The sequence below is a fragment of the Gallus gallus genome, chromosome 1 (assembly GCF_016699485.2).
Source record: "Gallus gallus isolate bGalGal1 chromosome 1, bGalGal1.mat.broiler.GRCg7b, whole genome shotgun sequence".
In the NCBI taxonomy this organism is placed as follows: domain Eukaryota; kingdom Metazoa; phylum Chordata; class Aves; order Galliformes; family Phasianidae; genus Gallus; species Gallus gallus.
In genome coordinates, this window is record NC_052532.1 from 14,091,045 (window position 1) to 14,105,625 (window position 14,581).

Consider the following 14,581-nt stretch of genomic DNA (forward strand, 5'->3'; position numbering starts at 1 on the left):
ACATGGCTTTAAAAAAGATCAGAGCACAGGGATTATACGGAATATAATTCTTAGTTCACCACATCAAACTCTCTTTAAACAATACAAATGTTGTCACTGTGAAAATAAGAAATACTTTGTGTAATCACAGAAGCAGTGTGTGATTGAATTCTGCAGATCAGCACACTGAATATGAAATTCCTGTCAATATCTTCCCCTATGAATACCACATAATCCTGCCTCCAAAAAATAAAAATAAAAATAAATCACTTTTTCACTTAGCAAGAATCATTTTCTTTCTTGATTGCCTCCTGACTCTTCATTATTCAGATATTAGAGCAGATTATCAGCACTACTTGAAAAGCTACATCGCTGCATTGCAACTTGATGGCATGGAGCCCATGGTCTCCTTCACCAACCGACACAAGGAACAAAATAGATGCAGGTGGGGCTAAGAGCTCCAGTTCTTTCATATTCTTTCATATTCTTTCATATTCAGTGCTTTCAATATGCACAATGTAAATCACTCATGTTTACATCCACTAATTATCACAATGGGCCTATCTAACACAAATGCAGCACAATGTATTGTACAATCCTTGTAAATCCTTGTGCACCATCATCCATGAAGACATTCAAATGCATTGCACTCAGAACTGGCAGTTTTTAGCCATCTTTGCTTACATTAAAATACAATTGTTCTCATTTCACTTCAGGATAAAACACTTCAATAAACTACATATTCCTTTTCTATCAAAAAATATATAACTGCCAAATTCTGACCCTAAGTGTACTCAACAAGTAGTGTTGCATACATTTTGTAATTTTAAGTATTTGCAGTTTACATCTGATTACTTAGAATGAGCTGGTACCAGACTAAAATACAAAAGTCATAGGCAAAAACAGCTTTCTAGGCATTTATTATGAAGAAACAGCTATAGTTTGCCCAGTTATTGCCTCACAACAGCTCCCATAGAAACCAAAATGTTGTTTAAACACCTTTGTTATTGGTGAATTGAGATGAGATCTCCCAAGAACAGGAACATTTCTGTATTACTTGGTTTATGACAAGCAGATCAGTCATATGGCTTGAAGGAGTTAAATTATCACATTGCTAATATAATTCAGTAAAAAGCTTTCTCTGCAACAATTGTGGATATGAATTTACCACAAAGCAAAAAAAGAAAGAGCATAAAATCTTATTTTAGAATCTGCTGAACGTTTAATAGATGGAAACCATAATTAACTATGAATAACTCCGAGCATCAGAAATTAAGATGCAATAGTAATATATCGCTCTGAAATACCCAGGACAGATGGCAAACGGCAACCAAATAGTTCCCTCACTGAGTACCATGATCCCACCTCCCATAGGTGGGCACCACTGAGATCAGCCAGAGGTATCAATTCCTACACACCAATCCTTCCTGAGACTCCTCTTCCCCATTCTGAACAACCCTAGCTCCCCCAGCCACTCCTCTTAAACCAGATATTCCCAACCCTTCATCAGACCCGCTCCAGTATGCCTGCGTTCTGGGGAGACTGGTCCTGAACACAGCACTGCCACATGTCTCACCAGCACTGAGAAGAGGCAAGGATTGCCTCCCTCAACCTGCTGTCATCTCTGCCTCATGCATTGCTGGCTCATGATCGACCTGCTGTTCTCTAAGTCCTTTTCTGCAGCTTACCAGATGGTGGGCCTCCAGCCCAGTGCCTGGGGCTATTCCCACTCAGGTGCAGGACTTTGCACCTCCCTGGATGTTAAACTGACAGGCCTCCAGCTGCACACCATGCCACTGGTGACAGCCCTCAGCCCTTTCACCTCAAAAGTTCAGTCAGATTTAAATCCAGTTCACTGCCCCCTTACCAAGCCCATACTTCAACAGTTTGTCCATCAGGATATTACGGTTGACAGTGTAAAAATTCTTGCTAAAGTGAAAATAAACAAGAGACGGCTGATGTTCAATACATGTTAAATATCTTTTAAGCCTCTAATACTTTGTCCTTCCATACATACTTGGACGACTCTTTTTTTTCCTACATCAGAATGAAAGTTACTATTTCACTTGTGAACTCTAGCTATTGCAAGCTACTGTAAACTAAGGGAGCCTGCTATTGCACAGGGGAGGCTCAGGTTGGGTGTTAGGAACAATTTCTTCTCTGAAAGAGTGGTGATGTGTTGACACAGGCTGCCCAGGGAGGTGGTGGAGTTGATGGTTGGACTAGGTGGCCTTAGTGGCCTTTTCTAACCTTCATGATTCTTTGATATCTGGATTATTACAAAACCTTTGTCAAAAACACACGTATGCAGCAGTACACTAAGTACTGCCATGCTTCCATGTCTATAGCTTTCCCTTTGTATAATCTATCTTTCCGTCATTGCACCACTACTCCAAAACAAATCTAAAAAACACCAAAAAACAGCAACAAATCAAATGCAGGGGATAATAAAGAGAAGTGATTGCAGAGGACTGTGAGCAGATGGTATCTAAACACACAGAGGGGACAACAAAACAAGGCCTGGGGCGGGGTGAAGGGAAAGCTCTGGGATAAAGCTGCACTACAAACGACTCTCAGATTTCCTCTCATGGGCAGCAGCACACAAACTGCTAGCTGTGGACAGAACAACTGCATCTTAGAGAAGTTTGGGGAACCAGGAAGCTAAGTGCACCACAGCAGCTTTCAGGAGTTCCAGAAGGAAACAGGCCTGCATGGCAGTCAGACTCCACTGACTCCACAGCATCTCGGCCCAGCGGAGCGGAGTAACCAAGTACCATGTGATAACCACGGCCAGTCTGCCTGTGAGAGGAAAGCAGCAAGCTAGAAGGAAAACAAAAATGCAGAGCGGACTAGATCTATAGAATCTTGCTCCAGAGCAGGACAGGGAAGAGCTGGCAGATGCCTGGGAAGACGGAGCCCAAAGCAGCTCACACCTGTCTGTAAGGAAGTCCCAAGCAGAACTATTTTGAGCAAAGGGCAGGAGTCCTCAGCTGCCAGGCACTGTGACCTGGGAGAGAACGGAGAGCAGCAAGCAAAGAGAGGTACTGCAGGCTGCGCAGAAACTGCTTCTGAAATTGTCTTTCAACTATGACATCGTTATCCTAAAAATTGACGTCTGTGATCACGCTGAGCTCTCAGTAGTTGAGCACTGGCTGCCACTGGGGCTGATTGCTGGGCTGAACACCTCTGGTCCAAGTGAAAAAAGAAAGTCATACCAGCTCTTTCATACAACATTGCAAATAAACAAGATGAATAAGTAGAAAAAGACTGTTCAATGCACGGACACGTTGAATCCTGTCAGAGTTTATGGTGCGTGGATTAAAGAATTTCATGAACATCAATTACAAAGTTGAAGGAATTGGGAAAAATTACTTGCAGTTACAGATGCCCCGATGTAGTAGGCAGAAACAAAACAGAAAGAAACACTGCGCCTGTGATCTCAGGAAGGAGAGTTGTGTGGTTTTTCACATTCTCTCCTTTTTTCTTCCTTTTTCCCTGAGCACAGTACTGGCTAGACAGGCAGACTTGAAAACATCAGCAAAATAGCAGCCTGTTGCACAGTGTTTCTGCTCCGCTCCTGCAAACAGAGCTCTGTTTACATTCTTTGTAAATAAACAGGGCCGCACACACACATACGGGCACAAAAATCTCACAACCCTCAAATCACAATCTATTTTTCTTCCTGAGAGAAGCAACTTGGCAAAGCCTCAAGTATTAGTTAGCTCTTGGGCTCTTACATTAGAAACATTACTTGCCAGGTTTTCCAAATACAGATGTCAGATAGGCAAATATTGGCTAACCAGCATTGTGGGCTGTTTTCCTGCCTGCACAGCCACCTTGTAACAGAATTGAGCAATCTCTTGGTACTTGTACGTCAAATTAATGACAGCCTTCCTGTCCACCTTAGAGATACTACTTCTCTTCTAAGCAAGGATAAATGACTGCTTTGGGGTTGGTTGTTTTTGTTTGTGTGTGTGCGTGTTGTTTTTTAACTGAAACAAAAAATTACTTTTAATTGCCATCATGAGACAGCTCTTTTATATTCTGGACCAGAATGAGCAGAGGCAGGATGCCCAGTGTGAGCTGGGTTATGCTCCAGAACTCCTTACTTACTATATTGTGTGTCCATATGCTACCGTACCTTAAATGGGTTTTGCAACAAGTACAGAGGACAAGTTTGGTGCAGTAAGTAGCTCTACTCATTTGTGGTCATTACTGAGCTTTCATTAGATATATAAGCCTAACAACTCCAGCAGGTGTAAGTCTGAAGCATAGATATATGTCATGCACTTTGTAAGAGGACACTTGTTTTCCTTTCCAGACACGCAAGTCTATAAAATGCAGTTAAGCAGACAAAACTCTCCAACTCAAATTTTCCATAAAACTGGAAATTTAGCAAAGGAATTGATGATTTTGTATCTTCAGCTGATTGTACTCATTTGAATGTCAGTGTCAGATTGTCAAAAATCCAAACAGGCCCAAGTCCAGTTCTGACAGGTGTGACTGGAAGACTGGTGTTAGATTATCTCATTAAAGGGCAATCACTATAAAAACAGAGCCAGCAAGAATCAGCAGAAAAACCATGGGCAGAGAAATCCCAGCGACCCAATCTGTGAAAAGGGAGCTCCTGGATCAGCTCCTCCCAACACCATCAATTACACCATTGTCTCCCAGTGAGAAACCCACCAAGATGAGCAAGGAGGAAGTTCTCTCCCCAGGAGCACCTTGAATGTTAAAGGTTACTGCCTTAAGGAATACGAGACTTATGGGATGTGGGAAGGAATAGTACTTTGGGATTGGGTAAAATTTGCCATAGGATTGTGGAAATACACAAGACATTAATAATTAGGGAAAGGCACTAGAGGTGGAGAAAGGCAGGGATAAAGGTGGATAAGCATGGGAAAAGAGCAGGAAAAGAGGATGGAAGGGGCAGGTCCAGTGCAGATGGCTCAGAATGCTTGTCTGACAGCCTTGCCCTTGATCATGACAGTCTATCCTACAGTGTCATTAAACTCTGTTTTTATGTTCTCTGTGGGTGCACTTTGTATTTCAAGCGTGGGAACTCCACTGAACTTAAGGCCGATTAGCCAGCAGGTAGATAAGAGGTCCAAGCACCAACAACTGGAACAAGAATAAACCTCAGAGGTTCTGTGGGCCAACAACTACGACATCAGACCTGAGCAGCTGGAAAGGAGGAGCGGGACTGGGTTGGCCATGCAGATCCTGTTTGAGCACTCCACGTATGCTTGTATGAGTGCCACTAAAAGCTCTGTTCTGAGTCTCTGCTGGTCTATGTGGCCAGCTATGTATGCATTTATGTGTGTGTGAGTACGTGTGTGCACACACCTAAAGGGAATAAGCGTTCAGTCTCATTAGGGGCTGGCCCTGGGGACACAAAGCTGCAGCAGTCTTGCATTTAGCTATTTAGCTGGGATGGGAGGTATGCCCATGGGATCCAAAGCCCTCCAGATTTGGATACTTCTAACAACTGACATGGCTAAAAGGACACAAATTTCTTAGCAAAGCTATCAGTAACAATTTGAAGGTGAAGAGCATAAATCTGTCATTTCGACATTTTGTTAACAATTCAGTATCTAAATGATAGCAGAAAAATATTAGCATTTTGAGGCACTACTCAGCTTCGATTGAATGTCCTCTGGATCTTTTAAAAGCCCTTGAAATTCCCGTGTGCTAAACACGTTCAAAAGGAACTGTGACTGCATCTTTCCTGTTTTCTTACGAAGTCAGGACTCAGTTGTACACCATTATAATGAAAGACTAACACAAATAAAGCAAAAAGATAAGACAAAGTATCTACTTTGTCATTAAATGTAGATGTACATTAAATTCCAGGAGCATATTTAAAAGGTATATGCCCTGGAGAAACTTTTAAACCTCATTCTGTAAAGAATAACAGCATCTTTAAATTCAAGTATTCTGCATGAAAGATCATGCATACTGTACCTACAATGTCAAAAGAAAAGACAACACTAATTAATAGCCTCAGAAATCCACCAGATCCCCCCATTCAAACGTACTTGTAAGAAAGTAAGTTTATTTAATAAACTTTAATAAAGTACTTATTTTCTTGTGCACCAACAACTTGCTTGTAGGTGTTCTTTCAGTGTGAAATACAAGCATTCTGAGGAAGACCATCTTTTTTATTTGGCTTTCTAGATTAACACTCTCAAACATAAATTACCTGTAAAGCAGCCAAGCGAGACTTCAAACCAAGTATACAAAGGCTTCAAATTCTTACTTATTTTAGAACTAAATGTTTTAATTGATAAACTTCTATTTCATAATCACTGCGCTTATTCACATCTCCCCTATCTCTTAGGGAAGTCTTGGTCAAAAGTACTATCACAGTGTTCTCAGAAGCGGAGATCTCTCAGAGCTAAGCCACCAAACAGCAGTAGAAATTCCTGATTCCATATGCATCAGAATCCATCAGAAAGACTTCACTCTGTCCAACCAAAGATGGAAAAGTACCACTTGGAGAAGACCACTACGCATGCTCTCCTATGGGAAAGGTAATCCTTTTGTAGAAGAATTCATATAGAATAGGGGTAATTTCAAACATCTTCAATTCTAGTTTACAGAATGGAGGAAACAGAGGTTGATACGTTCATTTGGTATGTGGGCATGGCAGGAACTGAATGCTTCTGAACAGTAGCCATAGCAGCTGGAGAAGAGAGACAATGAGATGATACAAATGCTGATGATACAAAGCTGGGAGGATGTGCTGACACACCAGAAGGCTGTGCTACCATTCAACAAAACCTGGACAGACTGGAGAGTTGGGCAGGGAGGAACCTGATGAAGTCTAACAAGAGCAAGCGTAGAGTCTTGCACCCGGGGAGGAATAACTGCATCCATCAGTAAAGGTTAAGGGATGATCTGCTGGAGATGGGCTCTGCAGAAGGACCTGGGGGTCCTGGTGGACAACAGGTTGGCCATCAGCCAGCAGTTTGCCCTTGTGGCCAAGAAGGCCAATGGTTTCTTGGGGGGGGCATAAAAAAGAATGTGGACAATAGGTCGAAGGAGGATTTCCTCCTCCTCTACTCTACCCTGGTAAGGCCACATTTAGACTACTGAGTCCAGCTCTGAGTTCTCCAGTTAAAAAAAGACAGGAATCTCCTAGAAGGAGCCCAGCAGAGAGCCACAAAGATGATTAAGGGCCTGGAGCATCTCCCGTATGAGGAAAGGCTGAGTAATCTGGGTCTGTTCAGCATGGGGAAAAGAAGACTGAGTAAGGATATGATAAATGTTCATAAGTAGCTAAAGGGAGGTGGGAGACAAATAGATGAGGCCAGACTCTTCTCGGTGGTGTGTAATGACAGGACAAGGAGTAATGGCCTAAAACTTAAAACATAGCAGGTTCCTTACAAACACGTAGAAGAACTTTGATACAGTAAGGGTGATGGAGCACTGGAACAGGTTGCCCAGAGAGGTTGTGCAATCTCCTTCTAGGGAGATATTCAAGACCCAGCTGGACGCCTACCTGCGTGACCAATTGTAGGGTACTTGCTTTAGCAGGGGATTGGACTGGGTGATCTCTTGAAGTCCCTTCCAACCCCTGCGACTCTGTGATTCTGTGAATCCAAGGCCCTGATGCTGGATAGAAAATACCAAAATGGCTGTCCACCACAAACTTCATGCACTTTTGAGTCTCTTTCCATTCCAACAAAAAAATCACTGTCGGATATTTTGATACACTATCTGCAGTAATGGTTACAAAAGAAAATTACATTGTGTTTTTATAGTATTATTAATGACAAAAACGGTTCTGTTTCTGCCAAAACTTGTTCTAGTATTTTAGCTTTGACAACACAGTAAAAACATGCAGCTTAGGAATAGTTTCCACACTAGTATGGCCTTCTATGACCCCCCAAAAGATACAAGCTATTCCCATTACCGCAGTACCATGGAACAGAAGTAATAAGAGGTTGTTGCCTTTGTTGGAAGGCTGTGAAAACATGCCAGCAGGTTTTGTTTGGGCTAAGAAGTTACTTCATGAAAAACAAAGTACTGAACTTTAAAAAATGTTTCACATTACTCCAATGACATTTTGCCAAAGAAGGAGTTCTAAAAACTTTCTTTCCATGGACTTGCGGTGCCCAAGTTTTTTGGGGGAAAAGTCTTTAATATTAGCTAGCAATGCGTTGGAGTATGCACATTCATGAGCTTTCAAGAGAAGAAATATGATCTTTCAGTAAATGCATGAATGGTTTACAGTATGAAACATACATAACAGCAATTTGCTGCTTTGGAAGACATCGAGATAAAGCTACAGTTAGAACACATTTATTAGAACAGCCTGATAAACAGAACAGCCAAAGTTTCATCCAAATAGAACAACTGCTTGGGATGTGGGGCATTGTCCAGTCACAAAGAGAGGCGATCAACCAGGCTGATGGACAAAAGTCACTGTGTCGAGGAACTTAGTAGAGAAGTGGCTCCTTTGTTTGTAAAATATACAATGGGCAGAACTTAGAGCTGCATGCGTTCGTTTCTAATTGGAGTTTTAGAGAGTAAAAAGAGAGAGACGAAGAGAGAAGCAAAGGAAAGAGAAATAACACACCATCCATCCAGTCACTATCAGCAGCATGCCTCTGGTAGGTGCCCTAGATGAAATGACTTTCACATATGTTTTTTTTAGGTCAACACTGACAGTTTGGATTTTGTCAGAGAGCTTACCCAAGCCTAAGAGTGAGTCTTGAAGAAAATACAGAATCATCTGGGAGAGAAACTAAAGGAGGGTAGAATTTGTAAGGGCTTCTAGTGACAGACCTTCTGGCCACAAAACCCTTGGACAGAAAAGGCATTCTTCAACCAAACAGTAAGACTGGTAGATATCCTCTGTATGGCAACATTCACAGGAGCTCACATGCCAAAAGACACCACAATTATCCTGATAATACACAAAATACACAAGAAAATGGAATGTTTAAATAATACAAAGTTGGTCAACTTGTTGCTTAGTGCCTCAGGATAACTGCATCAATTGCAGTATCAATGAAAATCTGCAAAAATATCATCATAGTAAATTTATGAAATTATATAACATCTAAACATTTTATTATTCATTTGCAAATACAGAACAAGAGCATGCAGAAAGCTCAAATTAATCTACTCTGTAACACAGTGCACTGACAACAGAAGAGCAGTAATCAGGCATAGGTACATTCTGTTCTGTGCAATCTATCAGTGTACCCATACAACCTGTCCACGGGCCCAGAGTGGATATTGTAGTGAAGTCATGATTAAGACAGTGATAGGCAAAAAAGTCTCCAGTCATAAAACTGGACTAAATGTGTAATAGGAAAGGCTTTGCTTAAAGCTATACATTACTTTTTTTATTTGGCTTTTTACCAGTAGAATTCGATAGAAGTAGAAGTAGAATTCGATACATTCATTTACCTTGGAAAGGGAAAGTATATTGTATATTTCCAATTTCTTACATGCTTTTTTTTCACCATTTATTGTGTTATAATCACAACTGGCTTGCTTGAATTCATTTCCAGCAAAGGACAATTCTCACACAGGAAAACCTCGTGCAACCACCCAGCACCATCGGTCTCTCCCTTTCCCAAAGATCTCCCATCTGAACACCAACCATCAGTGCCAACAATCAGCATTTACGTTTTCAGAAGGTATTTTAAAAATTTTCCTGTAATAAATATCTCACCGATACCTGCATGATGAAAATGTCTTAAAGATCAGAAGTAAATAAACAAGGATGGAGTCATACACGGGAGATAATCTGCATAACAGGAATACTAACAATATTTTTCACTTGTGATCAAATACCAACACGTGATTTTCTTATATAGGGCAGAAATTCCATACGGAGATAGGAATAAACAAAGTCCAACATGCAAAACTAAAATACACTTCCAATTCTAAACTTTTTCAAAGCCTGCTGATGAGCTGATACAGGCACTACCTGCTCTAAAAGAAAGTTCAGAGTATCACTGTGAAAGAAAAAGGCTGCTTCTACACATGTTACTGGTTGTTTTTTCCACACATGCACAATGACAAGCTGCAGCACTCCCTGTCTGTACATTCCTTTCATATTTCCCTTAAAAGTCTGTTACACGAAAACAGTGAGCATGTGAAGCTTTTGATACGAAAAATACACACATGGTAGGATTTGTTTTGGCCAATGTTAGTCCCCTAGAGTTAAGCCTGGCTCTACAGGCACACTGTCACCAAAGCCATTCCTCCAGTGAAGGAAACGCCATCCTGGATAAATAGCTGCCGTCCCACATTTGGATAGGATCATTTCCTCCCTACTTCTAAGATCAATTACAACAAATAGGAGAACTAGCTGGAAATCTGGAAGTGGGGAACCAATATACATTGTTCAATATTATCATAAGCAAAACCAAAAAATTCAAGTTGTACAACTACTAGAAATAAACAGAAATGCCTGGAAATGGAAGTAATATTGAAAAAATTATAAAGAGGGAAGACATCTAAAATGACATTTTAAACATACTTTTAGAACTTAGTGGAACTGATTAAATGGTTCCACTGTTCTAATAATTATTTTTTGTTTCAGTGTTAGTTACAAGAATAACAACACATTATTATCTTATAATGCCCCACAACGGAGTAATTATTCCAAAGCATTTATCTGACACAGCAATGTCAGGTCATACTGGATGTTGTGAGCTGATGGTTCTTCTACTTCTGAACATGTTTTATTTCTGTAATTCAGTGCAAATGACACTTCTGCCTTAGGAGATGCAGTGCATCCACAATTAAGTTAAAAAAAAAAACAACAAAACACACACGTTCCTACACCCAAAGGAATCTTCCAACATCACAGTGATTCACGATGCCTCTTATATCAACTAACATTAGATCTCTTCTTAGGAAAAGAAGCAAACAGTACTCAGCCTCCACCTTTTTTTCCTCCAGACCATTATTTGAGATTTATTCCTCCTTTGCTTTCCCCGACTGCATTCTTGAGATGACCTGATGAAGAAACCACGTAAAAGCACGAAGACGTGCATTTAATTCTCTCCACAGAGATAAATTACAAAGAGAGAGGGGTTTACATAGCTCAAGGCTAAAAAAAAAACAACCAGAAGAAACAAAAATAAAAGCAAAGAACAGTTGTCCTTAAACCTTGGCTGCACCGCCCCACCCCAAATACTTCTGCACGCTGTGCAACAAAAACTTGGCTGTCTTGCTGTCATTTTAAAATATTTTCCCTTTACTGACATTTATAAAACCACTCAAAATCACAAAAATTGAATTATAAAAGCACTGGTTATCTACTTGAAAACTGCTCATGAGTGCTTGGCTGTCATCATTTGTTTCTGTTATTTTCCAAGTGTTGTGGAAGAACACTGAAGCAGAAATCCATTTTAAAGCAACACGCGTATGCAGCCTTTGCAGAAAGGCAGCAAGAGAGTCGGTCAGACGTACCAGCCTTACTAATAACCTTCAGCAGTACCATCCTGTGGTAAAACTGCATCACTGACAAATTTAGAATCCAGAATCAGAGCTTAAAAAGGCAAAGCAAAAAGACCGCCAAGTGTTTTGTCCTATCCCATGACACAGAAAACTGTTCTGTACATTAGGAGCAGTTCAAACATTAGGAAAGTGATCCAGGTGGAAGAGCTGGCATTTTTCACAACGGAACACAAACACAACGGAAGTTCTACAAAGCCCTTAAAAAAGGCAAAAAAGAAAATCTGTACAGCTCAAAGGCCTAACTAGATTGTATAAGGGATGAGGGCACAGCTGACACGACAGAAATAAAGGCAGTTTTGCTTTTTTTGAGGGTTTTCCCAAGACCACCCTGCTGCTGGCTTGCTAATGGCATTTGCAAGGCAAGGGCAAGGAATTTCACGCAAGGACCCCTGGAGTTCATCACCGCTCCTTAAATAAATAAACCAGGTATGCTCTGCGTTGGACAAAAACATTTCCAGTGTACTCCAAGCTTCCCCCTGTATTTTTCAGATCCCAGCTCTGCAAACAAACAGAGTTGGTGTGACGAGTCAGGGCAGGCTGTGAGCCCCGCCGTGCCCTCACTCCCAGCTACCCGCACTCCTTGGCTCGGGCTGCTGCCAGGTGTGCACAGCGCTCACTGCTCACAGTGTTAGGATTAAACGAGCTGGCTCATTCTATCTGCCCGATGCAATACTCCACAGAATACCAAGATACAGCTACCTTAACCCCCTGTGCTACGCCACCCCCAAGTCCAAGTTTCTCTAGGAGTATGTGGGGGGAAAGGGAGGAGGAATCTCATTAAGAAAAACATCTCTGATCTGCATTCATCTGCTTTTCAGGGCTGTATTGTCTTTAACATCTCAGAGGATACTCAGCACATTGGTCCATCTCACTTTCCTCTTAATGTCTCCTAAAAGCCTCTTAAAAACCTAACAAGCAACTATCCTGAGAATGCTGCAGGACTCCTCATGCTCTGAGCTCCTGTAACAGCCAAACCACCCATTAGAGCCCAGCTTCCTCCTACCCATTTTGTTGTTTTTTTTTCCCTCCAGGATAGGGTAACATACTGAACTTGCCAAGCAAGCAGGAAAAGCTACAAACACTCAACTCTGCAGTAAAAACACAAAGCAAACAAACCAGAAGGCCAGCGACGGGCTCCCTCCTTCCTCCCGTTTCTGTACAGCACAAAGCAGCTCCTCTCCCTTCCCCTCCTGCCATGCGAGCACGTCTAGCAGTCTGCTGGTGTGGGAAACAAGAAACAAGCCATGCTCTCTTCCAGGTCTCCCACCTGGTATTTCAGAGAACTCGAGCTTCTTAAACAGACCAACCACAATGAGGAAGGGTAAAAATTGGTAATAAAAAAATACACAAGTGTGAATCCAATGTGTTTGTCAAAAGCGTTTTTTGTGCATGTGAGCTATGAACACACGCAGCAATTTCACTACACCGAGGACAGCTTTACAGTTCAGACACTCAATGGTACTATATTTATTTCTTCAAAACAAACAGCAATTTTGGAGAGGGCCCTGAAAGGAACTGGAAGCTCATAGGACCGACAGCACTGTTTCATAACAGCTTGCAAAAAGAATTCAGTCTATTTTTAGGTACAGGAAAAGAATGTGGTTATTCTAAAAAAATCTCAGATAACACATGAAATTGGTTTTTATTACTTATAACTGACCACGCAAATTGTGCAGCTGATGTGCCAAATCCCTCTCCAGGTGAACCGTACCACATAATTAAATCCTCAAAAGAGAGAAGTCTGTGTGTATACAGAGCATTCACATTTGAATCTCTATTGCAAAATTATTCATCGTGCTGTTATGAAATCTTACTTTTTAATGAATGGTATCTAAATTAATCTCAGACACGCATCCATTTCTCATTATGTGCAATAATCCTTTACAGGGACCAATTCATCCAGGACTGCCATCGGTTCAACTAAGAGCACGTTTTGCTCAGAATGAGACCCATCATTTTCAGGGCGCTGCATCAAATTCCCATTTCTAAATACATTCATGTGTAATTGTGTGCTGAAATCCCCCTCAGCAATGCCAACTCCACAGAAAGACCTTTCCAAAAATCAAGTTAACACCTGTTTCCTTTACTGCTTTCACCCCATCATCCTCTCTGTTATCACCACCATTTTATTAGCCTTGCATTTAAAAACCGTAGGCATCACGGTCAGAGAGAAGCAAACAGATAAACATTAATATTTTCTCTTCTGACTCATCGTTTTGAATAACCAAATAAAATACATCTCAAAGCTCTTCTTACATCTCTCCATTTTGGAAAGGTGACTTAACAACCCACTCCCCCCACCATTTTCTGGATTTCTCACTGCTGGTATTTTGTTATACCACAGCTACTGAAAGGCAATTCCGCTTGCTTGTACGTGCCTTAGCAGAAATACGCTTATAAACCACACCACACTGCTCGTTTTGATCTTCTAGAATCATGCATGCCATACAGTACTCGCTCATTTTGAAAGGTTTATCTTTCAGTGTGCTTCCTTCAGATAGCATTCAATATAAGATCGTGTCTTTATATGCTGAAACATTCAATAAAATATGCTTTAGGTAATAAATTCAGCTAACCATATAGCTCGAGTACATAAAATTAATAACCTTTTTTTTTTTTTTAATGCCAATGCCCAATATCAAAATGGCAAAATATAGCATCTGGATGGTCCTCTGCACACAGCCGAAATGACTGCTGTAAATAACTTGATGAAAATATTATTCTGTTCCAGGTTTAAGCAATTCCCACAATCAAAATTCACCTTGAAATCCAGTCGCAAGCGAAACAGTAACAAACAGACTGGATAATTTAAAAGCAACAAAATAATGACAAGGAGGTTATTTTGTGTCAGAAAACTCAAAGTGCATTCAGCGCCTCCAAATATTTCTTTAAAATGAAGCAGCTACTTAAAATCATAATCATCTGATTGACAGATAGAATAATTGCTTTAAAAACACTTCTGAGTCATTTTGTCCTTACCTGCAGGCATGAACCATTACTGCATGCAGTGACTGCTCCATTTCCTAGCACAGACTTGAACAAGGATCACATCTATCTCACAGAATGTGACTAATTTGGGAATTTGTGATTCCTGAGCTACTTTGCAAAGGGC

General features: G+C 40.9%; 1 protein-coding gene across 6 annotated transcripts in view; it reads right to left on the minus strand.

Moving 5' to 3' along the window:
• The window catches only part of SRPK2 (SRSF protein kinase 2), a 137,880-nt gene that overhangs the window by 74,865 nt on the left and 48,434 nt on the right, over positions 1–14,581 (minus strand). The window lies entirely within an intron of this gene.